The 27,982-nt window shown below is 42.3% G+C and overlaps 1 protein-coding gene and 2 long non-coding RNA genes across 5 annotated transcripts in view; 1 reads left to right on the top strand and 2 right to left on the bottom strand.

Annotated features, from left to right (window-relative positions):
* Nucleotides 1-27,982, top strand: part of LOC106933239 (ras-associated and pleckstrin homology domains-containing protein 1-like) — a 77,861-nt gene that overhangs the window by 14,524 nt on the left and 35,355 nt on the right. For all 3 annotated transcript variants that reach the window (XR_015765261.1, XM_015012359.2, XM_015012361.2), the window contains exon 2: nt 23,880-23,930. The gene's annotated coding sequence lies outside the window, so the exon portion shown is untranslated. The remainder of the gene's footprint in view (nt 1-23,879; nt 23,931-27,982) is intronic.
* On the bottom strand, nt 13,841-15,712 carry LOC148160541 (uncharacterized). The gene is made up of 3 exons (XR_015765251.1): nt 14,830-15,712; nt 14,669-14,731; nt 13,841-14,405 (listed from the first exon to the last, which is right to left on the bottom strand). It is a non-coding gene; the product is annotated as an uncharacterized LOC148160541 (long non-coding RNA).
* Nucleotides 22,033-23,410, bottom strand: LOC148160540 (uncharacterized). Its single transcript, XR_015765250.1, has 3 exons — nt 23,021-23,410; nt 22,860-22,922; nt 22,033-22,596 (listed from the first exon to the last, which is right to left on the bottom strand). It is a non-coding gene; the product is annotated as an uncharacterized LOC148160540 (long non-coding RNA).

The raw sequence follows: 27,982 nt of genomic DNA, 5'->3' as shown, positions 1-27,982 counted from the left end.
TCGGGTATGCTCTGGTGTTTAAAGGAGTGGCCCAAAGTATGGCAGGAAAATCTCCCCCACATCATTAACCCCCAGCTGCAGCCTGAACTGGAGTTGCAAGGCCCTAACATCTGAATGTTGCTCTGAATTGAAGACTCATTAGACCAGGCAAGTCTGAGTCGTTCTGTGACGATGCTTGTGATCCAGCCAGAGCTGTAGCCCGGTGCTAAATGGCACCTGGTACTTCAGGGTTCTACGTGTTGTGTGTTCAGACGGATTTTGCATACCTTGGTTATAACGAGTGGTTATTTGCAGATCGTTGCTGTTTTATCCTCTTAAACTACCAATTCTCCATCTGACCTCTGACACCAGAGAGGTATTGTTGACCACACAACTGCTGCCCAGTGTATATTTTCTCATTTTCAGACTTTTCTCTTTAAAGCAGAGGGATGGTTGTGGGTGGAAGTCCCTGTAGATCAGCAGTTTCTGAAATATTCTGACCAGCCTGTCTGGCACAAACAGTCAGTCCCTTAAATTCCCTTTCTTCCTCATTCTGTCTTCATCACCACGTCTGGATGCGTGAATGGATTATTTAGATGGCTTGTGGCTGGCCGAGTCACTATTTTTTTGCTACCACCCATTTGGACAGGTGCTACTAATAAATTGGCGAGTGAAGGTACAAATATTAATCACAAAAATACTATGTACTACAGTAAAATCTTCTTCTTTCTAGCATTTCTTTCAGATTGTATATCTTTTTCTAAAAGGACACAGAGCTCTGCAGAACTAGCTTGTCTCTTTTTATCTGCAGCCTCAGTTTTCCACAGCAGCAGCAGCAGAACTGTTTGTCTCTCTTTAATTCCACACAGATGTAAAGTCCCTCTGGCTGCCGGTGCCGTATTACTGCGTGGCCCTCCTTCTTGGAAAATGTAGTCTCATGTCTTCGTAGCCATTTTTTCTTTTATTATTCTTTTATTTTTCCTTGCCGTGTTTATCCTCGGAGCTGCATCACTCTAGCCAAGCCACCCTGTCTGTTTTTTCTTCTGTCTCACTGTGTCTGTCCCTCATGGAGAGGCAGGTCCTGGCTGAGCAGCTGGAGATCAGGACGGACGGTTTGACTGCATTGAGTGGAGGCAGAATCGCCTTTTCCCTATTTCCCTACAAATTTAATTAATTTGAGATTTCAATTTATCAATATCTGTAAAAGGATCCACAGGAAAGGATCCTGGCATGGAGGTTGTTTGACTCTAGAAATGCCTGCATCCTTATTGTTAGAGTCCTTGGCTAATTCCACTGTATATTCTCTTAAAGTACCTACGTTATAAATTATGTCTTTTTAGTATTATGCTAAAAATGTTGGTGTGTCATAGACTCTACTTTTTTAATGTGCATTTGGTAGATCCGAGCCCTAAGTATGTTTTACCAGGTTGGCTTTGAAGCGAGGTTTTGTTGAGCCCTTAAATATCGTTCCTCCTTCAGACTGCCCTGTTAATGTCTTCGCTTTAATTAAATCTTAACTCTCTTTCACAGAACCAATATGGCTTCCAAGCTTATCAGTTCATATGTCAAATGCTTACAGCTCGGTCACTGTGTGGCCTTGACGGTGACAGCGGTTTGTTGACAACTCTTAACCTTAAAAATGTCATAACAATTCATCCAAATGTTATTTTATAGACTTTCAAACCACACCCAAGTTTATGCTTAATAGTAGTTATTTATACTGGAGTGTGTAGCTACAGTCAGTTTTGGTCACATTTACGCTAATCCACTCATGCGCTAATAGCAGAGCAGAGCTTTTGTTTAACATTTTTGCTATTTTTAAAAGCTCTTTCCTCACTTGGCTTTCCCTATGTGCATTTTTTCAGATAAATTTGAAAACGCTAATTTACTTAGACATTTATTCTCGTGCTCTTATTTTGAAGTGTGTGAAGACTCTTTATGCAGAAGTTCCATTTCCTCTCTTCTTTTTTTTTTTTTTTCTCAATTTTTTTTCCCACAAAAATTTATTTTGAACAAGAAACGTATAGAAACAAAACATAAATACAGTACCTATGGGCATTATACAACATGTAAATTATAGCATCAAAATGAAATTTGTGCTCGAGGGTTACCGTCTTCCAAGAGCAGAGATCATTTGAATTGAAGTTAGCACTTTAGCATCAGCTTTCGCCAAATACTGGATTGGTTTAATGCTTTAACATTAGTGGAACTAGTGTTTATGATTAGTGCTTTAGGATAACAAACTTTTTAGCTGGCAGCGCCCACCACTGCTCACAGTAAAGAATATGTTAGGCCCGGCCCAAACGAGGAGACCGGAGTGGGACTCTTAAGAGTTGCCGTCTCTGTCTCTCAGTTCTGTTGGACCAGTCGGCATCATATGCTGCATTCAGAGCATCAATAATGGTTAGTGTTGAGGCTATATGGCTCAGAATCAACTACATCAGAAGCCATGAATGTTTGTTGAATGTAGTTTGAGTCCTGCATAGTAAAAAGAAAACGAGCTATAGCCTGTATGTTAATTTGTGTGACCCTAAATGATCCTAAACCTTCCACTCCCACAGATGTGTGAAGGAGAGGACGGTGACTGTAGCTTATCAACGTGACAAAGTGGGGATTGGTCGACTCTTTTCAAAGTGAATGTTGACACTAGACCTTTGGACTGTGCTTCTGTAAATTTGTGCGTTATGCCAGGTGATTTGTTGATGTTATAATTGTGTCATCACAAATGCACTTCCTGACATTCTGCAGCCTCTGCATGGCTATCTGAGCCCTGTCTGAATAAAAGTTAGTTTTTAATTTAAAACCAATGAAATGGTTAAAGGAAAATGTTTTTCATACATTCTTTAATTGTTCTTATTGATCGGCAGGTGATGGATGATGGATCGCAGTGTGTGTGAGCCAGAAGGCGAAAGCTGTCCAGCCTGCCGGCCACATACCAATGGACTGATTAAAAGTGTTAACCTAACCTGAAGTTACCTCACTGCACAACAAATCCTGCTTTGTAGTTCATTGAGGTCGTGTTGCAGTGGAAATTGTGCCCGGAGTTTTGCCTTGCAGGCCTTTCTGTCTGAGCTGCTGATGTATGATGAAGGTGATGTGATGGCTTTGTGTGGGTGGAACAGAGTGAGTGGGGTCTGTTGGCCGGTTGGTTGGCTTGGTTTGAAACACCAGTTAAGAGGAGTGTGTGTGTGTGTGTGTGTGCGTGTGTGTGTGTGTGTGTGTGTGTGTGTGTGTGTGTGTGTGTATGTGAACCCATGGGTGTGTGTGGTTCTGTGATGGCTTGCAGCATGTCTGCACTGTTTTTCGGCGCTGGCTCCTCCGCATGTGAAAACACACTCCAACCTGAAGCCGGTCCAGACCAAACCTCGCGGCTGCCCTTCGCATGCCAGCAGCGCTCCAGCGCAGACGGAAAGTATGTGAGGCTTCTATCAGCCAGCGGGTTCTGGGTCCAAACCCTGCTGAAGAAGGGCAGAGAGGTCGGAGGTTATTTACAGGATTCATGAGCTGGTGAATAAAAACGGAGTGGAGTACTCTTCATGCTGGATGTTTGCTCCACACTGAATGTTTTTAAAATGAGTGGAAAGGAAACGAGGATGGCGTTCCCTCCAGCCTTCCTTCACCGTCTGTCATGTCGGTGTCTCTCAGTGGGACGAGTCTGCCCAACACTTTTTGCTTCTGCTAAAAAAATAAATAAAAAAAAATATTTCCTGCTTTAACTGGCTGGGCGTGCTGCGTGCTTTGGAGAGACGTTATGCTAGGATATTTCCAGTAGCTTAATATGGAACGCTGACTCATAACTGGCCTGGCTTATTAAATTAACACTGGCCTTAGAGGCACGTTGCCTAACATAACTCTTCCTCACTGATTTCAAAGGGTTGACTGCAGCATCTTGTCCAGAATCCTCTTAATGAACAGTTTAAGAGTTTTTGTGTGAGAAAATGTGTGAATACCTGATACCCCCCTCTAAAAAATGCTCAGAACTAATTTGATGTTTAATACATGTAGTGGAAACGTCTGAACCTACAGCAGAAGCTAACATCTGAAGCCTTCGTTATCTCCACTCTTGGGGGCGGCGGGTGCACTCAGTCGGCGCCAAGGAAAATAAACGTTGCTCCAATGGAGGAATCATCCAAATCATTTCATACTTGGTATCTCTTGCTATAGGAGGGCACATTTTTAGGGAAGAAAACTCAGACAGAATTGCAGAATTGGAACGCACAATAAAATGCAGAATTTCACAGAATTTGCAGGTACTCAGTGATTTCTGTAGTAATTTGGTCATTGCAGCTCCCGTACCTGGTTCATTCACGTTAAGAAATATGGTTAAAATGGGTAAAGTGGAATTTAGAAAAATGAAATGGATTTTGAAGGACCCTAGTTTTTCTTCTGCTTTCCAAAGTTCCTCTGAATGGAGTGACAACTTCCCCACTTTACTGATTCCCTGAAGTGTGCTCAGATTCTGCTTGCTTTAGACAAAATAATATTGTCAAACATTTAGATGGCCCTGGACGGAGATGTATAAAGATGTTACAAGCTGTTAGTTGCTTTTCTGCGTTGTTTGGTCGGCTCCAGCCTGTGGTAAATCTGGGTGGAAGCCGCAACCGGTGATTTGTCTGAACCAAATTTATGTGAAAGCTGAAAGTGATTTTTGTGTGTCGTCTGAAAAGACTTTTTTGGAGAATTGTCAAAAAATCCGAAAATCCAACAGATTTTGTAATTTATTCCTTCGCTCCTCTTTCCTGTTGTCTGAGTGGTTGGAGCGGGTCTCGGGTTCCTGCTGCAGATGTTGTTTCTGGCAGGGAGTGCAGCAGAAGTGGAAAGCTTTATTACTGTTCCTGTGAAATAGTATGTTTGGGTGACGCTGTGTAGCTTGAGGGGAAAGTTCTACTGTTTGAACCGCAGTCCTGTAACTGTAGCTAAAAATGGTCTGTTTTTGAAAAGTTCTGTTTGTGGGGGGATTCGTTTCGTCAGTGTGGTGGGTCTTTGGAACAAATTGTGGTTGGGTGGATGGATAAAGGTAACACCATCACTCTAGTAGAAAAGCAGCAGTCTACATGCTGCTGATGGTTTCTCATTCTGAATGAATAAAGCAGCTAGAAAACCAGATATTTTCCACGTATGGCTTTATCTGAGGTGGATTCCTCAGATGTCAGGTGACTCTGACACGCTTCTAATTGTAAACATTTGTAAAAAACTGATGGAATATTAACAGACTGATACCGCATTCAGTTATCGAGCTTCTGTCAAAATTGATCGTGTGAACTTCAGCTGACATTTTCCTGGGTTCCTAGCAGCCTGAGAATAACGTGGAAAGTATTTTTGTCCTGATCAAATCAGTTGGCTGAAGAATAAATGGAATATATCCAACTGTGATTGAGTTTCAAGAATTTCCATATGGTTAGTCCATCCAAACGGCTAAATAAATGATCAATGTGCAGGACGTCTGTGAATACTGAATTATAAGATGGTGCATTGTTGTCACTGATTAAAACCGGCTAGTTTTCCTTTGATTGGTGAACAAATGACCTCAAAAACCAGGATTTTAATTTCCTCTTTGTTAAACTTAACGAACGCCCTCCATCATTCGATTCATCACTTGTTTGATATAATCCCAAATTTTGGAAATTCTTTTTCTTACCTTTAGAGATTTTTCTTTATTTGTCATTCTTCATCGCAAGTAGCGTTCAGGGACTGTGGGCTTTAGATGGCTGCTACAGCCAACAGTCTGTTTTTGTTTTTGCTTCAGTCTCGGGGCTCCAGCTGAGGGCTGCATTAACGGCTTCTGGTTGTTTTAGAACAAAATAAATAAAACTTACTTCCAACATTCTCTTCATGTCAAGGTAGCACTTCCTCATATGTTCATTTAGAAAAATGTAAAGTGTTCATCTTTTTTTTTTTTTTTTTTCAATTTTAATGTTAAGATTTTTAGATCTTTACAGGATTTTAACTGACGTAGCATCATACACAGACACAAGATGGAGGAAGTCTCATGAGAAAATGTTTTTTGGCATTATTTGGATCTTTTTTTTCTTTTGTGGAAAAACATAGTCAAGAAAACTGAAGCACAGTAGCTGTGTTTCCATCAACTTCTCATGTGAATTTGAAACAGACTTTTGAAATGCAGCCAAGAAAGGAAAATGGACAAAAGGCAAATACGAATTGGCAATTTTTTCATCTGCTGGTTTGGAGCGAATCAACCAGGCTACTCAATGCATGAGTTCATCAGATGTTGACGCTACACATGGCTGTAATCAACAGGATGTAGAGGTTGTAAACTCTCATGGACCAAACATCTCAGAAAAGCTAAACTTCTCAGCTGGAGGTTTGGACTACGAGTCTTGTGCCTCTGGTAAGGCACAGACCCAAGAGGGACTCTGTTGGACCTTATTCAGCAGATGTGTTTCCATCTCCCCTTTAGCGCATTAACTCTTTGTCTGAGAAGCCAGAAAACACCTCAACTGAGTGGAAAAACATTTATTTGTAAAATTGAGGTGGTTGGTTGTATTTTTGTTGCTTCCATCAACCTTTTCAAGTGAATTGCTCTAAAATTTGCATTAAAAACTTTGATGGAAAATTTGGTTACTCATTTTTGTCGCCAATACTCACCACAAATTTCTTGGACAGACAATTGAGCAGAATTGGAATCTCAGACCTCAAGGAAAACCAAGAAAGATGATCAATACTTCTGTAACCATTGGTAACCGTTAATATGTAGACAGAAAAGTCAAGAGTTTTGCTCCATCCTTCCATCACTGAATGAGATCTTGAAGCTCCTCTGCTGGAGGGTTAGGGGTACTTCCTGCCTTAGTCATTAGATAACATCAAAGCTTAGCTTTAACTGCGTTCTACTGGTTAGATCTGAACAGACTGAGACCATAGTTGGGGTGCAGCTACTGCGGCTAGTGGGCCAACATGATAAACGGTTGCTCACGCACGCATCCTGATCGCAGCAGCAAATTAACCAAGTAACTCGGTGACCTTGCCGTGGGTTTATGAGGCGGTGCTCGCTGTGTGTCAGAGCAGCTTTTGAGGTTGCTGGATTCCTCCTGACAGCTCTGCAGTGCGGCTGATCACAGTGCAGCGGCAAACGGGTGAAGCTCTTCAGAGCAGAAACCATCTCATGTTCCCAAACGGGTTCCGGGGCAGCGTGGATTCACCTCCTGAGCATCGTGTTAAGAGGACATTTATCTCAGCTTCTCTGCCCGTGTCGACTCCCTTCCAGAGCTGGTGTTTCGTCTTCATGCCCCAAATACCAATGATCAGCTAAGAGTTGTAAACTATATGGAGATTAAAGGAAGAAAATGTCCCAGAAACTGGTGCGCTTCCTGCCTGATTTTTTTGGGGCAACAATCCAAACCAAAAATGGTTCTAGAGATGGTTGGGGGGGGGGGGGACTCTACTTTTGGCCCCTAGGTTTCCCTGCAGAGCTGAAACAGGAACACAAGGATAGGAAATATTGTGTTTGCTTGTGTGTGCATGCGTGTGTGCGTATTGTGTGTGTCAGGAGTTAGCTTTGCCGGACTGGATGGGAAGGAAACTCGGTGACGCATGGTCAGAAGAGCTCCTCAAAACATGAAGTTACACTGATATAGAGGATTGTGTAATGTTTACACTGTTGTAACATTGCAGCCTTTGTGTTATGCTGCACAGAATAACACAAAGAAGTGCATATTTGTGAAGTACATTTGTTATCAGATACCTGAAATGAGCGTTTGCTTTCAGTCCCCTTTACTCTCATACCCTTAAATAGAATTCAGGGCAGATTTTTGCATTGACCACTCAGGCCCTCCAGCGCAGCCAGTCTGAGCCTAACTGGAGTAAAAAAGAAAAAAAAAAAAGCATGCAGCAGATATCCCTCGGGGTGCGTTCACTCTGCAGCCTGTAATCTGACCTGACTGCTCATCTCATCAGGACTGTACTGGTTTAGTTGGGGGGGCTAACTGGTTACCAGGCAGAACAGTTTGTTGCTAGCTGAGCTGCTCGTATGGAAGAATGTCCCTTCAGTGAAACTGTTGGCCTCGTTTCAGCTGCAGCAGGTGCAAACTGAGCTGTTGGAGCTACTCAGGGTAAAATCTTGTGTGTGTGGATGTCCTTCAGCTGATGCAGACTAAACTGTCTGCTTACAAAAGATGAACTGTTCTGCCCACACACACACACACACACGCATTCACACACCGGTGCTTCTACCATTCCCACCTCCCACCTTTACTGTTATTCATGTGAAAATATACCTCTAATTTAAACATGTAAGCACATTAAAATTAAAACTGCATCTACACCATAATGAGCTGGTAGCTTATGAAGAATTGTGGGCCAGTTATGATAAAACTGCATTAAAAAGATCAGGCTGTTTGGGAGGCAATAGTCTTACTAAGAAACTTATGAGTAACTTTTTTATCGTTATTCTGAAACGGACAGAGACGGTATTAGAAGAAGCAAGCAGAGTTTTAGAAAGCCTGGAGGAACTTGGCCACTGCGTCTTTCTCTTTGGATGGTTATCATTGGAATGAAGGAAAACTTGTTGGATAATTCCCCGGCAGGTTGATAATGCCAGGGTCACTTTATTGACTTTGTGACTTTTATTGAAGTGACTGTGGAGACACAGAGGCTTCAGAGCTGGCGGACGGCACTGAGGATTGGTTTATTGGTCCACAATCTGTGACAAATGATTCCGTAATATTATTCAAAGTGAATTGGCTTCATTGGCTGTATTGGATGCAAATGGAAAAATGGAAGATTTAAAAAAAAAAAAAAAACATGACTGATCCTGTCAATTGCACAGTTTGAAGTTTTGTGTAAATAAGCTGCTCTTTGATGGGTTTTAAAATAGCCTAAAGCTAACTTAATAAAAGATAAAGACTAACTGAAGAAGTTTGGGGAAAGTAAAACAGCTGTAATCTGTGAATAATTGAGATCTATAAACGGTTAACACTTCCTGCTGGAGTTCAAACTCCAGATACACCTTAGTGTCCGTTAATATGGGAAACTGTCTTCCTTGTCTCTGTTCTTGGAGGCACAGCCAATCAGCACCAAGGAAATCAAACGGGATTTGCTGCTTTGCAAACAATAGTCAGTAGCGTGCCGACTGGCATTACGCCGAGCTACTTCTGATTAATAAACCTGCATTTTCTGTTGAATATTTTAGATATTCTCTACGGAATCATCTGCAAGTAGGTTAATTTTCTGCTAGTAAGTCAGCGTTTTCCACAGAAAAATCCACAAATAGGTGAATCTGAACAGTGAGTAGATGGGAGTCCACTGTACCAAGACAGGAGAAGAAGCTCCCTGCCAACACCAGGTGGTTGTAACTGCAGGACGTTTCCATGATTCAGTTTTAAAATGGTAGTAACTGGATAAACTGTGGTTGTAGGAAACTATACCGCCTCAGCGACACAAGTTCTTGTTCTGGAGTCTCGTGTTGACTGCAGTAAACAAACAGTGGCTCCATTTATCTGTCCTTAATATCCTAACGAGGGCAATTTCCCCCCTCACCCCTGACAAACACATTTAGCTACACCTCACTGCTCAGGCTGCGTCTATCTGAGATGCAGCAAAGCCTCATGTCCATGTAGCAGGGGTGGAGACCCGGATGCCTGCTATATGGAAGTGAAACATATGAAATGATTTGGCAATGAATCAGATATGAAGCAATGCCCTACATAGTTTTAAAGTAGATACTTCTAGCCTGTTGTCAAAGGAAATCATGACTAAGTATTGCCAACACAGCCCTCCAGCAGTGGATCACAGTTTTACTACAAGAGGACTAACAGAGGTAAGACTATTGTTTCCAATTGGAGAGTTAAAAGCCTTTGTCTTGGCAGGCTGGCTTCTTTTGTAATAACCTTTCAAGTGGTCTGTTGGGTAATAGAAGAGTCATCAATCTGCCGAGGAGGAGAGACCAGGCTGCAGCACTTCACAAACACAACACTAATAAATAGAGATTCTAAAATTAACCCATTTAATGAACTGAGATCAGACATGTTGGTCAGGAGTAATCTGGGAAAATATGCATGACGAGAACTAAAGATATTCCTTATGACTCAACAAAGAGCTTTTACAGCTTGGCTGCATTAAAAACAAAATAAATCCGACTTGCAGTAAGAGGAGGAGTGAACGAATTTAAAGAGCAGATTATTTTCCCAGCATTTTGGCCCGAATAAAAACGATTTTGCTTCAGATTCTTTAACAGAATAATTTTCTGATTATTTTATTCTGCTATGTAATGTATTGACTGTTGCTGGTTGCCATGGAAGTCGGCCGACTGGCTTTTGCTCCCACCAACATAATAGAGTAAAGGCCAGGACGTCGGTGGGCTGGGATTTTATGTTTGGGCTTGATGAGGAATTGGAGGCAAACCAGCAAAGTGAGGCAGTGATTGGTAAACTGTAACAACAAAACAAGTAACAATACATGAAATTGGGAAAGAACAAACATTCCAGTAAAAATCAGTCTCCTTAGTTCACACGTTTTGATGGCGATCGCTAAACATGTCTGACGTAGTGAGATTAAAATGATGCTGCCAGCTAATCAGGCATAACCAGTACATCACAGAGGTTAAATATGTTAGTTAGGCTGGAGTCATTCCAAAGTTAAGTTGCACACTGCACAGAATATTATTTTAGCCAAGTTAATTACTCACTTTAATAGTCACACTAACTAGTCTGCTGTTTTTTGTCCACCGCCAGATGTGCTAAACCTTGTAGCTTGTTGGTACATTTGTTTTGAAGGTGTGTGTTACCTTAATAAAAGTATGAGGTGGTGTGTGTCTATGGTTGACAAGCTGTGACAGCCTGTGTTTTCAGGACTGGACATATTTCCAAACAGCTGACTGTTTTTTTTGTTTGTTTGTTTGTTTTATAGAGGGAAAAGTACAGTTTCATTGTTTTTCTGACGCTAGCTGACTGGTGCCATGCAGCAATGGCTGGTCTTGGGGAAGCTCCATGTTTTGCTTCATATGACTGCATATAGAAGTGAACTGTCTCTGATTTGTCCTTTTGAAGAGACGTTAAACATGGTAAATGTTCAACCAGAGCCAAGACTGGCTCACGTTATTGAGGCTAATTCTTCCTGGTGAAAAAAATAAATCAAACGCAGGATAGCGACGCTATTAGCGACTGCTATCTACCGAAAATATAAAGATGTGGGAGAAACTTAGCATTAACTATTTAGAATATGTCACACAAATTGTATTAAAATTGACCTTTATTCTATTGACCCCAACATTCTTGGAATTCCAATCATATTCTTACAGAGAATTCCTTGGAATTCTGAATCGGTAGAATCAATCCATCAGTTAGTTTCCACATCAGCATTTAACTTTAAAGGAATATCTGTAGTAGAAAATCCCTACTAGATTTGAATCAAAGCATTACACCACCAGATCACGGTCAGCCACGCAGTAGCATTATTGACCAATTCCTCCACATACTTTCCTGTCAAGTAATCAATTTCAGCAGCAAGATGAGGAAGTGTTTTCCTGACGCATCGTTTTTATTTTTGAAGGGAGATGGAACTTTGACATTGCCATATCAGTCCAGCGGTGTCCACCGCCATGAACTGGCTTTGTGGGGCTTGCGTTGCTGTAGAAACTGAATCTGTTGTGTGGCAGTTGAACCGGCTTGGTTCCCTGGAGGTCAGGGGTCAAAACTTCTGGGCAGCCAGTGTCCTGCAACTATACTATCAACTAAGTGATCTGCTGTAGAGCTGAGCTGAACCCGACGATAAGAACAGTTTATCTCAATTTATTTTCAGTGGAAAATAATAAACACACTCAAACATTCATGCTCCAGTAGGCAGATCGGTACGGAGGTTGATGTTAAACGCCACGCTTAAGGAAGGATGCTGGAATTGAAACCACAGCTGAGCCACAGAAACCAGTATTTGGTGTTGGCTGCATTAACCACAAACAGGCTCTGATATCTGAACATGACTTCAGGTCAGTTCCCAGGGGCAACAACTACATACTCTGAGGTGTTCGAGGGCACCACTGTGTGCTGTGCTAGTGAGCACATAATGGTGCTCTGTAGCACATGGGGTTCTACACAGTGAAACCATCTTTTTTCACCACTGTGTGGTCTGGTGGGTCTCTGTAACCCCGGTAACAGATGAAGAAGGTTCCCCTTCCTGACTTATCGAAAATTTAGCTTTACTGCGACAGTGAGAATCACACTAGGCTGCTGATGTGCTCATGAGCGCTACATTTGCTATGACAATGTTGTTATTGTTAGTTCAGCCTTTAGCTACCAATCACATGGGAGCTGCTAATATTTTTATCTTATGAGTAGGGCTGTGTGTGTGTGTGTGTGTGTGTGTTCTCCCCTGTCATGTGAAGTGATTATTTTTTTATGCATTTGCACAACCTGGTTAGTTTGTGGAGGGACTGCCCCCTCACACACACCACACACACACACACACATACATGCACATGCACAGTCGTGTCTCTCTCTTTGTGGGGTCTTTCCATAGACTTCCATTCATTTCTATAGCCTTACCCTAACCAAAACTCAATTCACACTTTAGTCCTAAACCTGACCCCTAACCCACCTTTCCCCTCGTGGGAACCAGGATTTGTGCCCACAACGAACAGTAGCCCACAACAACCGCACACTGTAGATGGAAAAAGGTCCCCACAAGGATATAAAAACATGGTGCACGCACGCACACACACACACACCCATGAGAGATGTTCACTGCAAAACCCTGGAAAACATAATTACAGCGTCTCTCACGCAGTCTGCCGCTTTCTGTCTGAATTACTCAATGAGAGGCCCACAGCTGATGAAGCAGTGACAGGGAGAGCAGCGGTGATTTAGCGGGACGTCGGCTGAACAAGTGAACACAGATGTAGAAGGAAATGAGACCAGAGCCGAAGGGGGAAAGCCTGCAGAGCAGCTTCAAAGGAGAGGAGTGGGTCAGAAACACACACTGTGGGGAAAGGAGACGCAAACTACGGCAGCACAACGTTGTGGCTTGTCACTTATTTTTAGGTCACACGCATCCAGCTTGGTCACCATGAAAGGAACACACACTGGTGCCACCTGCTGACAGTATATTTAGTGTATAGACAGCTGCGTGTCTCTGAACATTTTTGTTACCTCATTAGAACATTTTCTAGTTTTATCTCCACCTTGTTGTAGCCTGCAGGCCTCTCACAGCCTTCTGGCTTCTATTTAAGGCTTTTAAATGTACTGGTCAGGGTAAGGGTTAGAGTGTTTGCATACAGTGGAAAACCAGGCCTGCAATCAACCTGCTTTTGAAGTTTAAATATTAAAATACTACCATTAGTAGCTTCCTATTAAGGTTTAGAGCTCAACTTGCCGATACACTGCATGGTAAAAACTCATGGCTCCCTTGTTGCAGTGGGAACCAGGAACTTGGGAACAAGTCAGTGTTGGAGTTATAGATTCTGTTTATCTTTGTGAGGAGTCATTAAAAATCATGCTGCACCATGATCCTCCTCCTACATCCTGTTGTCTTCTTCTTCATGGTTTGTGTCAGTGGCAACATTGGGTTGACGATCGTGTGACTCGTGTGACGTGAACCAAGTGTTTCTATTGCAGTTTTGCAAAAATAAATCAGTTTTGATACGGCCAAACCACCTCGTCCTGGCGGCAAAACAGTTGATCTAAAACTTTTTGTTTTTTTCTTTTCAAAATTGTTGCGTTTCCATTAAGCGAAGTTCTTTTCGAAATGTTAAATTGCGCAACGGTCAATGGAAACACCGCTGCTGGTATTTTTTATTTTTTTGTGATGTAACTGTAACACAGATGAGAAGGGTATTTTATATATTAGATGAATGGGCCAATAGGTTCGACTATCGGAGCATAGTGGGGTGTTTAAATGACACACAAAGGCAGTTAAATGAATTTTAAAAAAAACAACTGGCTTTAGTGACATAAACCATGAAATTAACAAACAGTTATACAAGACACACAATTATGAAAATAAAATTACACACAATAAAATACAAAAAAAAATAATACAAATACTTGGCCAAGTGCTAGTTCTCAGTTTTGAATCTTTTGGGTGCACCCTGGTAATCTGAATTCTAAATTGTAATAGGCAACAGATCAATCAGTTCCAGTTCCAATTAGGTTCAACTCCACACCATTCACATGAGGAGAATTTCCTACACAGCAGTTTGTTACAAAGTACCAAATAAAAACCAGTCCAAAAGGTGAGATCAGAAATTCCAGGATTAAACAATAAAAAGAAAAATGTCAGTCAGTGGTCTCACTCATAACTAACTGTGTGTGAAGATGTGAGTGGTACCGGCCTACCACACCGTGGGGTGCAGCAGGACTCCAAATGGGAAAGAAGGAATCCAGGAATCCAGTTCTTTCTAAGTCCAGGTGGGAAGGCTCGCCATCAAAGTCACAGGAGGAATCCAACTCAGGAACAATCCAGTATAAACAAAAAAACCTGACCTGTCAACAGACAGGACCAGCAGAATCATAGGATTTTATTAAGCTGTTCTAGCTTTAATCCTTAAATCATGTTTCTATATATTTGACATCAATTACTGTAAATTACAAAAGCATTTCTTCAAACAATATTAAACATTACATTTTATCCAAAATCAGTAAAAGTTTACATTTTAATAATCAAATAGTTCAGATAAACAATATTATTCAACAAAAATGTGATAAACAGAACAAAAACCCAAATGAAAGGCACAGAATATGCTCACCGATCTCAATGCGACACGTTAGGGACAACAATATGGTGGCTCTCAGTCCGGACCCGTGAGGCACTAGATAGTGTAATAAGGCATATTTTCCGTGCTTTAACCTTGATAATATGAGCTTTCATTGTGAACAAAGTAAGAATATAATATAAATTAGGTTTTACCTTCAACTGAACGGAGAACAAGATGAACTTAAACCGTCAGCCTAGTAGCCGTTAGGGCTAAACCAGTAGCCGTTGGCCGTTAGAGCTAACGAGTCAGCTCTAACGGTGTTCAGCAGAAAAAGTTAACTTGTCTTTCCTTTTCTTTCTTTTTCCACTTCACGCGTCCAGCTTAGAAGTCGGATGATCTGGGAAAGCGTTTGTTTAGTTGGATAACTGTTTTAAAACAGAGACTCTCACGCTGCCCAGCTTAATCGTTTCCGGATCTCTCTCGCTTACACACTCGATGCTGCGGAAGGGCGGGTCTTGCAGCGGCAGTCTGAATTCTGATTGGTCCAAACTCACTGGAAACTAAACTTCCTATTGGCTAGGTAGACCACCTAGCTTTCCTAACCTCAGTGTCTTAAAGAGGCATCCACATTTTATGTGGGTTACACCCTCCCCTCTGAAGGGTATGCCCGTCCCTGGGCATCTGCAATGTGACACTGTGTCACACGGCTTACACATGCCTGACGGAATTATGGGGTACATTCTCAAAACCATTCAGGGAGCTAGTCAATGCCTCACTAAGACCCTGGAAAAGAGAATTCACCACCATTATCAGCGGATTTCCAAGTTTTACATATTCTAATCTATTAGGCTTTGTGTGCACTCTTTGAGAGCGACGGAGGGATGTTTCACCATCTTGAAGTCCATCAGTCTGAAACTTTAAGGGTTCAGGCTGGGCAGTAACAGGTGCATTTGCATCACAACACCCATCATCATATGCTGCATCTGAGCTTATTTCATTATCTGGAGGAGTTTCCTCAGACTGCTGTGAATCCAAACACTGGGGGGATCTGTTAACTGAGTTCAGTTCAGGCAAAACTTCTGCTTGTTCAGGTGAGTTGTCATGTTCAGGTAAGTTGACACTTTCAGGTGAGTTGACACTTTCAGGTGAGTTGACATTTTCAGGTGAGTTGACACTTGATGCACCGTGAATATCTCCAGTACTTCCATCTCCTACAAGGGACTGAGTTGCTGGAGCATCAGGTGAGAGGGAAACTACAGACTCCTCTGTTTCTGCTGCTTTCTGGGCTGCACAAGGAGGCTCACTCGACTTGTGAGTTTCAGGCACTACAACATATGTATCAGGTTTTGATATAATACGAGGGAAGAATGTCCAATCAGGTACATCATCCAAATCTGAGATGATCTCCTCTTCACTCTCGACGACTGGACATTGTCTTGTTCTTGGTCTCTTGTTTGGACGAGGTTTGACTGTTTCAGGTTCTGCAGCTGCTGACAGGAATCCACATGGCAGAAGCAAGTCTCTGTGCAGAGTCCGCACTGGTCCATCTTTACTTTCAGGTTTGACAGTATAAACTGGCATTTCTCCAGCTCGCTTGAGGACAATATAAACATCCTCCTCCCACTTGTCTGCCAACTTATGTTTTCCACGCAGCTTCACATTTCGTACAAGAACTCTGTCTCCTGTCTGCAAGGTTGATTCAATCACCCGCCGGTCAAATCTGGCTTTATTGCGACTTGCATTCTTTGCTGCATTACTAGTAGCAATATGGTAACTTTCTTCCAACCGAGATTTTAGATTGCCAACATACTGGGAATGAGTCTGCTTACTATCATTGGTGGGCAATCTGAAGATCAAGTCAATGGGCAGTCTGGGTTGTCTCCCGAACATTAATTCGTACGGGGAGAATCCAGTCACGTCACTCTTTGTACAATTATAAGCATGTACCAGAGGTTTGACAAAGTCTTTCCAGCGGAGTTTATCTGACTTATCAAGTGTTCCAAGCATCTGAAGAAGAGTGCGATTGAATCTTTCAACTGGATTTCCCCTGGGATGGTAAGGGGTTGTGCGCACTTTCCTCATGCCAATAAGTTCACAGAGTTCTTTAATGGTTTTTGATTCGAAATCAGCACCCTGATCACTAAGGAGCTTTTCAGGAAAACCATAGTGAACAATGAAGTTTTCCCAGAGGCACTTTGCTACGGTCTGTGCTCGCTGGTTTGGAGTTGGCATAGCCACTGCATATTTTGTAAAATGATCAGTTATTACAAGAACATCTTTTGTGTTTGAGCAGTCTGGCTCTATTGACAAAAAGTCAATGCACACCAGTTCAAGGGGTCGGCAGGTCTTAATGTTCATTAGTGGAGCGGCTTTCTCTGGATGTGTTTTTCGGCGAATACATCGCTCACAGGTTTTAACCATTTTCTCTATGGTCATGTACATTTTTGGCCAATAAAATCTGGTTCTTGCCAAATCTACTGTTCGTTCGACTCCAAGATGGCCCATATCATGATGAAGACTCCTAAGTGCCGTAGCTCTTAGCTCCTCAGGCAGCACGAGCTGATATGAGATGTTTGGACCATCCTGTCGCTTACGATAGAGCACTCCATTCTGTATTTCCAACCGAGACAACTCTCTGAGTAACAAGGGTAGTTCTGGTAACTCCAGCTTAAGGCTGGGACATGGAGTTTCACCAGACTCCAAAAGTACAACGACTGCATTGATAGCAGGATCTAAGGTTTGTTTTTGCCTCAACTCTTCTTCTGAAAATGAATGGACAAGAGGGGACCCATCTACTTGCTCCTGCAGGAAGCAGTCGGGAATTGCTGAGGACTGGTGAGTAAGGGATTCAACCAAAGTCAATCCAGGAGTGGTAGCTTGAACATCAGGTACTGATGAAGTGACCATATGACGTTCACAAATAGCCTTGATCACCTCCTGGGAAACAGTTTCTGGATTTTGAAGGTTACTCAGATGGTACAGTGTGAACTGCCGGATTCTCTCGCTTTCCTTCTTGGATGCATAATCATCCTTTGGTGGATCGTGAGGTCGGCGAGAGAGTGCGTCGGCATCAAGATTTTGCTTACCCGATCTGTACTGAAGACTGAATGAGTAAGTAGAAAGACTGGACAACCACCTGTACCCCGTCGCATCAAGCTTTGCGGATGTTAAAATATATGTAAGTGGGTTGCTGTCAGTCACTACTGTGAAATCTGTACCATAAAGGTAATCAGAAAATTTTTCTGTGACTGCCCACTTAAGGGCCAAGAATTCAAGCTTATGAGCTGGGTACTTTCTCTCACTCTTGGAAAGTCCTCGACTTGCAAAAGCTATGACTCGAGATTGACCATCTTGAACCTGATATAATGCAGCCCCAAGGCCAACAGTGCTGGCATCTGTATGTAGGACATACGGAAGTTGGGGGTCTGCAAATCCCAAGACTGGAGCTGATGATAGCTTTCTTATTATATCATCAAAGGCTCCCTGACATTGGGATGTCCACCGCTGACCAAAGGACTCCTTTGGGTCGCGATACTCTGAACCTGCATTTATCTTCTGTCTCTTGTTCAACTTTCTGAGCGGTGGATAACCGGAAGTTAGTTCATTAAGGGGCTTTACAATAGTAGAGTACCCCTGAATGAATCGTCGGTAGTATCCAGCAAATCCTAAAAAGGATTGAAGCTCTTTAAGATTTGTGGGGATTGGCCAGGTCTTTAAGGCCTGAACTTTCTCTGGGTCGGTTTCGACACCTCTCTCAGAAACAATGTGGCCAAGATATTTTACTGAGGTTTGAAAGAATTTGCACTTTTCTGGTGCCAGTTTCAAACCATATGTCATCAGTCGTTCAAGGACACGCTGCAAGCGCTGTTCATGTTCTTCCAGTGATGATGAGAAAATGATCAGGTCATCAATGAACACTAAAACTTCCTTTAGGTTCATATCACCAACACACTTTTCCATCAGTCTTTGGAAGGTTGAAGGCGCATTTGTTATTCCTTGGGGCATCCTGTTAAATTCCCAGAATCCAACTGGACACACAAATGCGGTCTTATACTTGTCTGCTTCTTCCATTTCGACCTGGTAGTAACCTGACTTGAGGTCTAGGACGGAGAACCACTTAGAACCAGCAAGTGCAGTGAAAGCATCTTCCAGTTTTGGAAGAGCGTAGGCGTCTTTAATGGTCTGTAGATTCAGCTTTCTGTAATCTACACACAGACGAACAGAACCATTCTTTTTGCGAACCACAACGATTGGGGAAGCGAATGGGGACTCAGATTCCCGGATGACTCCAGAATCTAGGAGTTCCTGTAGATGTTGTCTCACAGCATCCACATCATTGGGGTGTATCGGGCGGGCTCTTTGCTTAAAAGGCGTCTCATCACTGAGCTTGATTCTGTGTTTTACCTTATCAGTATGGCCAAAATCCAGGTCATTCTGAGAGAAAACGTTTGGCATGGTGTTTAACATTTTTGTTATTCGGTCTCTCCATTCAGTGGATAAGGGTGAGTCTCCAAAATCAAAGCTTAGCTCTCGGGAAGACTTTGCTGGAGACTGAGAACAGTCTAGCTCACTGGCAGCATGTTCTTTGTGTAACACTTGTACTACAGCATTAACATCTGCCACAATAGTTTTGGGGGGAATGACAATGTCATGATTGGTGTCATTTCTCAGTACGACAGGAAGATGACATGAGCGCTTGCTTGGTAAAGTTACTGCAACCGCTGAAACCAGCAACCCATTCGGTAGAGAAGAAGCTGATGGTTGCTCAATAATGACATCTCTTTGAATGTTGAAACGATCAACATGAGCAAAAGCCTCAACGACAGCGGTCTGTCTTGCAGGAACGACTTTAGGCAGCTTGCCTATTAGTTTTGCACAACCAAGGCTGTGGTTAGACTCCCTTTGTCGTATCTCAAGTATTTTGAGAACAGCCTGATATCCATTCATCAAAGGCTGAAAAGGTGAAAGTTTCTGGTAATCAGCGTAAAGAACGTCGAGTGTGTTTGTGCCTATAAGCACCTGTTCATGGGCTGTAGAGCGGAGGTGTGGAATAATCAAGGCCAAAGTATTAATTTCAATATCAGAGCCAACAAACTCTTTAGGAAAGGTGATGGTAAGCTCAACATATCCTAAATAGGGAACAAACTGGCCATTAGCACCCTCCACTTCAAGCAAATCATTTAAAGAATGAATGGTCAGATCAGAAAGGTGTTCTTCATAAAAGGACTGGGGCACAGTTGTGACTTGTGAACCTGTGTCCAGTAGACAGTTTGTGTCTTTCCCTGCAATGGATAATTGAGCTGTGGTTTTAGTTCCCACAAGGCCATGTGGTAATTTTGACCCTTCTACCTCAACACTCTTGACAACAGATTTCATGGTTTTGGGACTGGAGTTTTGTAACTTTGCTCCCATACGTCCCTCTATGGGAGCCGACACTAGTTTAAATGTGTCTCACTATTAGAAGCATTAGAGGCTTCCCAAGCAGCCTGCTTTTCTTTTAGCAGTTTTTTCTTAGCTGCTACAAGGGAAGGATTTGGTGCTTTATCACAAACTGAAACAACATGGCCATCCTCTCCACATTGGAAACAGTACCAGGGACGTGGTCTGCCATTTGCTTTAAATGTGGAGGGATGCTGATGGGCTGTTTTTGGTTTCACCACATGGGCTTCATGTGTGACACTTAGAGGAACAGACTTTGCTTTTTGTTCCTTAGGTTGTTTTGGCTTTTGGCCCGCGGACACCATGCTCTTCACCTGAATGCTGAGGTCAGCAATTTGTTGCTTGAGCATCTCAAAATCAGTTTTATTTATCAAATCATTAGTGTCATGTGCAATATGCACTTGTGACATGGCACGCTGCCTGCTGGGGTTATGGCCAGACTTAGCATGGCCAAAATGCTGTCGCATGCGAGTCATTTTTGCAGCCTGTTTATCTTCTTCTGTCCTAAGAAGGAGCAACAGTTCTGCAAAGGTAGGTGGTTTTTCTTTCTTTTGTTCCAACTGAAGATCAACTATTAAAGTGTTTTCCCAACAACCTCTACAGAATTGCTTTAAAAGCTGTTGGTCAAACTCATGAGCGGATACACCACCACGTCTCATTGTTTTGCTTAGAGCAGTGTGCAGTCTCTGCAGGAAAACAGAAGGTAGCTCTCCATCATTCTGGAACGTGCTCATGAACCTAGCATAAAGCTCGTCACCATCTTCAACTGTACCGTAAGCGGAGTCAAGCAACTTGAGATAAGTTGAGGGATTAGACTGTGGGCTCAAATGTTTGATCATTTCAGAAGCAGGAGGAAGAAGACTGTCTAATATACGATGTGTGCAATGCAAGTCTGACACAGATGGGTCTCTGACAAGAATTTCAACACTTGCACGCCATGTATCATAATCTGCTTCATGGCTTGGACGTGGACTCTTGCCTGAAAAAGCTCTGAGTCTACTGGGTGAAGCAAACTGGGGTGAGTTATCATTGCTGCGCACCACATGCTCAACCACCACTCGCTGAACTGCAGGTGGGTTAACATCGATTAGGGGCATAGCGGTGGATTCAGATGAAACAGAAAAAGTCTGTGGGGGGTTGAGATCAATCAGGTTTTTACTGGAAATGGAAGGGATATAAGGCTCACTTGGATCACTTGCCGGTGTCAAAATCGTGGATTTGGTAGGCGTCACTGGTTGAGGGTTTTCAGAAGATGAAACATCTCTTTGGCTAGTTGAGTCTTTTCGTGGGGTTGGACTCTGTGAAGCTGAGGATTCTGGATCAGTCTCAGGTGATTGGGCAAAAATACTTTCTGCAGATGAAACCAGATTTTTAAGTTCCTCCTTCAACATTTCCCCTAATGAATTTCCACTCAGCCTGGCAATTTCAGAGAGCTGTTCCATGTACATCTTAGTAGCTTTGCTTCTGGCATCTAATGTGTAGACACTTCCTAAAGCCTTTAACTCATACACAATGCCTGCTTGAGTCGTGCTTGGAAGCTGAAGAGGCAACAATGGCTCTAATGTCTGCATGGCAGTCTCATGTGAAAACTCAATAATCATGTTTTTATGGAAATCTGACTTAGGATCATCTAAGCGAATGTAACGATTAATGGACCCATACTTCTGGAGAAAGGTGGACACTTCCTCATCTGTCTCTGACCCTGTTAAACCACTAACAACCACAGAATGGGAAATTTGTACGGACTCCCGGAGTACCACATCCATTTTTTTTTTTAGAAAAAGTACTTGGGACGTTCAAACAACAGGGGTAAGATGTCTGACACTTAAACACACACTCTAGCTCCTGGCTGCGCTCGCCAAAGCTTCCTCTGTAACACAGATGAGAAGGGTATTTTATATATTAGATGAATGGGCCAATAGGTTCGACTATCGGAGCATAGTGGGGTGTTTAAATGACACACAAAGGCAGTTAAATGAATTTTAAAAAAACAACTGGCTTTAGTGACATAAACCATGAAATTAACAAACAGTTATACAAGACACACAATTATGAAAATAAAATTACACACAATAAAATACAAAAAAAAATAATACAAATACTTGGCCAAGTGCTAGTTCTCAGTTTTGAATCTTTTGGGTGCACCCTGGTAATCTGAATTCTAAATTGTAATAGGCAACAGATCAATCAGTTCCAGTTCCAATTAGGTTCAACTCCACACCATTCACATGAGGAGAATTTCCTACACAGCAGTTTGTTACAAAGTACCAAATAAAAACCAGTCCAAAAGGTGAGATCAGAAATTCCAGGATTAAACAATAAAAAGAAAAATGTCAGTCAGTGGTCTCACTCATAACTAACTGTGTGTGAAGATGTGAGTGGTACCGGCCTACCACACCGTGGGGTGCAGCAGGACTCCAAATGGGAAAGAAGGAATCCAGGAATCCAGTTCTTTCTAAGTCCAGGTGGGAAGGCTCGCCATCAAAGTCACAGGAGGAATCCAACTCAGGAACAATCCAGTATAAACAAAAAAACCTGACCTGTCAACAGACAGGACCAGCAGAATCATAGGATTTTATTAAGCTGTTCTAGCTTTAATCCTTAAATCATGTTTCTATATATTTGACATCAATTACTGTAAATTACAAAAGCATTTCTTCAAACAATATTAAACATTACATTTTATCCAAAATCAGTAAAAGTTTACATTTTAATAATCAAATAGTTCAGATAAACAATATTATTCAACAAAAATGTGATAAACAGAACAAAAACCCAAATGAAAGGCACAGAATATGCTCACCGATCTCAATGCGACACGTTAGGGACAACAATATGGTGGCTCTCAGTCCGGACCCGTGAGGCACTAGATAGTGTAATAAGGCATATTTTCCGTGCTTTAACCTTGATAATATGAGCTTTCATTGTGAACAAAGTAAGAATATAATATAAATTAGGTTTTACCTTCAACTGAACGGAGAACAAGATGAACTTAAACCGTCAGCCTAGTAGCCGTTAGGGCTAAACCAGTAGCCGTTGGCCGTTAGAGCTAACGAGTCAGCTCTAACGGTGTTCAGCAGAAAAAGTTAACTTGTCTTTCCTTTTCTTTCTTTTTCCACTTCACGCGTCCAGCTTAGAAGTCGGATGATCTGGGAAAGCGTTTGTTTAGTTGGATAACTGTTTTAAAACAGAGACTCTCACGCTGCCCAGCTTAATCGTTTCCGGATCTCTCTCGCTTACACACTCGATGCTGCGGAAGGGCGGGTCTTGCAGCGGCAGTCTGAATTCTGATTGGTCCAAACTCACTGGAAACTAAACTTCCTATTGGCTAGGTAGACCACCTAGCTTTCCTAACCTCAGTGTCTTAAAGAGGCATCCACATTTTATGTGGGTCACATAACCAAATGTAATGACTTGCTCATCTAAACCTTTGAATTCATGTGTTCTTGTCATGGCTTTTGACTGCCTCCAAAAACATTAGCAAAGCCACTTTTTCCATGGAGGTGCCACGATGCGAAGAAATCCTGTTGGTAAATTTCCTCTCATTCCACAGACAGCCGATGACAGAATCGTAACAAAGAGGAAAGGAAATGGGTGGTTCTGGTTTTGGTGGTTTACAGTGATTTAAAATGTATCAAAAATTTACAGTGAAAATAAAGTTGAACTTCTGCTCTGAGGGTATTGATCAAATAAGGGCATTAAGCATCAGAACCACATAAAAGAAAAAATGGCAATTGTATTTTCTACTAAAAATAAGTTGACGTTCTGTCTTAAGGAAACCTGAATGTGAAGTTGAAACCTTTTCTCTGCTCTGTGTCTGCAGGGTGACTGAACCGGCGCTCCTGAGCTGTGCTGAGCCGTTTGCAGACCAAAGGTGAGCAGCATTACGCCACACAGATCAGGGTATTTCACACTGCTGCTACTGTTGCGTGTTTTGTGCGAGCGTCAACAGACTTGGCTGAGCATTCCCTCCTGGGACCTGCACCAGTTTCCGTCCCCACCGCTCTGATCCGACTGTAGGAATTCAACAGAGAATCCAGGACAAACATTCATCAGAGTTTTACTAACACTACCTACCCGGTTTAAGTTGAGCAGGGCTGATGTATGTGTATGAGATCTAGAAAGAAGACATTGTAGTCTGAGGAGCAGCTGATGAGGGAGCAAAACAGGAGAAGCAGAAGTGAATAAATCAGGAAGTGAGGGGAGCTGTGAGGAGGATGAAGAGCAAAAACATACCGATCAAAATGGAGGCATGGAGACTTTTAAGCTAGATTTTTTTTTTTTTTAAACACAATCCTTGAGTGAGAGAAGTTCTGGTTCTGATTCTTAAAAATACGACAGACATGAAGTGGTCATGTAACTACTAGAGATGCACTGATCCACTGTTTTCACTTCCGATTAGGGCTGAAACGATTCCTCGAATGATTCGAGTACCTCGATTACTAAAATTCCTCGAGGAAAATTTACCTGCCTCGAAGCTTCGTTAATTTATGTTTTATTAGTTAGCGCACCGTGTTCCGGCCGGGACTTCATTTGCGTTGCGCGGAGCTCTCACTTCCGCCTCTGAGTTGTTGACAAAAGCTAAGTCTCAGCGGCATAAAGTCCAATCTTCAAGATTGGCCCGTGGGGATTTTATTGATTGATGATAATGCCCGACTTTTTATCGTTTTTGGGGAACCAATAAGCATCCTTAAAATGACTGGGGGAATGCCTGGAGTACGGCAGCATTTCTCCTTCGGGGCTGCTGGTTGAAAGCGAACGGCGGGAAGAGCGCTGAGGTGAGCGGATAGACTGAACAGGGCGGGCGGCTGAGTAGCTGATGCTTACCGTGTAAATGTAGCTTTACCGACGAACCGCACAATACATTTCATATCCCGGTCTGAAGAAACGGGTGGCGGAGCGCATCGTACATGGCTGGTAGATGAGTTTCTGAGTGTGACCAGTGAAGGTGTCGTAAATATCCCGTATTGCTTCCCCCCGTGTTCGTCCCCCGGTCTAACGGTTCGTCAGTCCGCTGGTCTATTTCCTCCCCTCCACCCCATCTTACGTTCGTTCATTCGCCCTCTCCTCCCACTCCAGGCGGCATTTCCCGTATTTTCAAACCCAAAGCGTGACAGGTTAGGTGGCAAGGTGAGTTTAATTAATCTATTAAACTCACTGAAGATGAATACATAAACTAAAAGCTGGATTGTAGACATTTTTTATAAGCATATTTGTGAGCCTGCCTCTTTGTTATTAAATTCAATATAATTTCAGATTTTTCTATAACTTTTCTTCTGGTTAACTTAGAAAGTGAGCTATTATTGTTACAGGTTAGTTTTCTAAACTACAAAAAAGCAACTGTTAGGGATGCTCAAATATGAAAAATTGGACTGATATTGATATCTGATAGTAACACCGGTATTATGCCAGATTTACCAATATTTCATTTTATAAATTTTTTTATCCGATTACTCGATTAATCGTAAGAATAATCGATAGATTACTCGATTACTAAAATATTCGTTTACAACAGCCCTACTTCCGATACCAATATTGATGTCTGAGGTTTATTGGCTGAATTTATTTATTTATTGGCGTCCATGTTTGGCTAGGATGATGTCATTTCCTTTTGCGTAATTTATCCTAGGGCTGGATGACATGGCTGAAAAACTTAAAATGATATAAGCATTTCATTTCAATCGATATCAATAATTATTGATTAGATTTCTGGTTTAAGTATCTAAAATACTGTGAAACCGGTGGCTTGACCTTTACTGTTTTATCCACAGTTTCCTCGTTTTCTTATTTCTGTGCAGCTATGAGACACGGTGGTGAAACCTTAAACTGCTCAACAGGTTGTTGCCAGGTAACCAAGGAGTGAGTTAGTTGATGCCACCGACCCGGCATAGCTGGTTGTGAGATTTTGAGCAGCTAAAGCAGCAGGGGTGTCCAAAGTGGGTCCTGGAGGGCCGGCTTCCTGCGTGTTTTAGTTCTCTCCCTGGTTTAACACACCTGGATCCAATGATGGCTTGTTAGAAGCCCTAAGAGGAATATTGACAAGCTGAAACGGTTGTTACTACCAGCAGGGAGAGAACTAAAACATGCAGGATGCCGGCCCTCTAGGACCCATTTTGGACACCTCTGAGCTAAAGCCTTTCCTCTGCCTACATCTTCCAGAATGCCGTTTGGTTCTGGATCTGAGTTCAGCGCCTATTCTACATGTCAGATATCGAATATTCTCTTACCTACTGGTATTCATCACATGTCTATCACAATATACACTTATTGATTTATTGTCCAGCCATGATCTGACTCTGTTCAACACATTTTGGTTCATGTTTGGACTAACTGTGAACCAATCTTTGAAACCCAACATCACATCCAGATTGCTGTGGTGTTCCTGTGGATGACTGGGAACCAGTTCCTCCAGTCAGATTCTCAAGACTGGCAGGTCTCATACGTTCCACATACCGACGGCTGCTTTTCATATTAACTGCAGACATGTGGCTCAGGTCGTACGCTTCGGTTATTTTGGCTGAGGGATACCAAAAGTATAACTCTTACATTGTTGACGTTGTGAATGTCACTAATTCAGCTGGAAAGCAGCTTTAAGCTGGTCGGCAGGCAGCTGCTGGCTGGTTGGTTGGAAAACTGTGAAGTGGTTTCCAGAAGGCGGATCCTAGCTGAGGTATATGGAGCCACATTCATGAGGTTTTGCAGATAATCCCTCCTCTTGTGGGGGGGAGTCTGCTCTTTAGACTTCTACTTGAGTTCTGTGAAGAAATAAATGTTTCTGTGATTCCTGGAGCTAGCCACATAATATTGTTCCGAGTGTTGAGTGTTGTAAACCGGAGGTTTGATTCCTGCTTATTTAATCAGCAAGTCTTTTGACACACTATAGGGGTCAAGTGGAAATGGCGGAAAATGGTAACAATAGCAAATGTGTTGGATGTTCTTCACCTTACACACCTCACCGGCTGCCAGCGGAGAGTTTTATTCACCACTACAGCCACATCCACACTAAAAAGTGTTGTCACCATGGCATGGTGGTGCTTAGTTATGGTTCATTCAGTGATTGAAAAAAAGATGGATTTTAGCTACTTCAAACTACTCCAACTTAAACAAAAAAAAAAAAAAATGGGTGGATTCTGCTCACTGGCCAGTGAGTCTGTTCATTGCTAGAATGTAGAAATTGTCTGGAAACGGTTTACAGTGTGAAATGACACAAGCGTCTTACATCAGGGGTGTCCAAAGTTGGCCCAGGGGTCATTTAAAACCCTTAGATTGATTTAGGCCCCCCCCCCAACCACAATTTAACATTCAATTATATTAGGCATAACAACACAGGCAGTTGACACAGGTAGACATTTTTATTCCATTTAAAAAGGGTATATAAGTTTTGCTGGCAAAGTAAAATCTTAAAATGTTACATAATTCAATAATGTATGAATCTTTTAATAAGGACACTTTTTGATGTCTTTAATTTAATAGTAAATGGGTCACAAATAAGGAAAATGTCTTACACAAAAACAAACCTGGGGACGCCTAAACCTGCATCTAATTGGCTTGTTGAACTTCACTAACTGCAGCAAACAAAGAGTGATGCAAATCCTGTCCTGACTGCTGAGACGGGCTGTGTGTGTGTGTGTGTGTGTGTGTGTGTCACAGTCTGTTACATGTCTGAGGCGGAGAGAGGCATGTAACACCAACTACACTTCAACTACACGAAACGCACCGCGTTGGTGTGTGCGCTGGGAGCGGGTTCAAAGGTCACGAGGTTTTTTTGTTGTTGTTGTTTTCTCGTGACCATTTCAGCCAGAAATGTTTGTGTCTTTGGAATTGTTCGTCTCTGTAATGAATTCAGCCTCAAACCGAAAGAGCCGTTTATTCAAAAGCGAACACCCTGAAGGTACACACAGAGTGGAGGTGTGGGCTTTGGTGAAG

The sequence above is a fragment of the Poecilia mexicana genome, unplaced genomic scaffold (assembly GCF_051168715.1).
Source record: "Poecilia mexicana isolate PSO_F unplaced genomic scaffold, ASM5116871v1 scaffold_2, whole genome shotgun sequence".
Lineage (NCBI taxonomy): Eukaryota > Metazoa > Chordata > Actinopteri > Cyprinodontiformes > Poeciliidae > Poecilia > Poecilia mexicana.
Note: the sequence above shows the minus strand (reverse complement) of the source record. Positions and strands in the feature narration are given on the sequence as shown.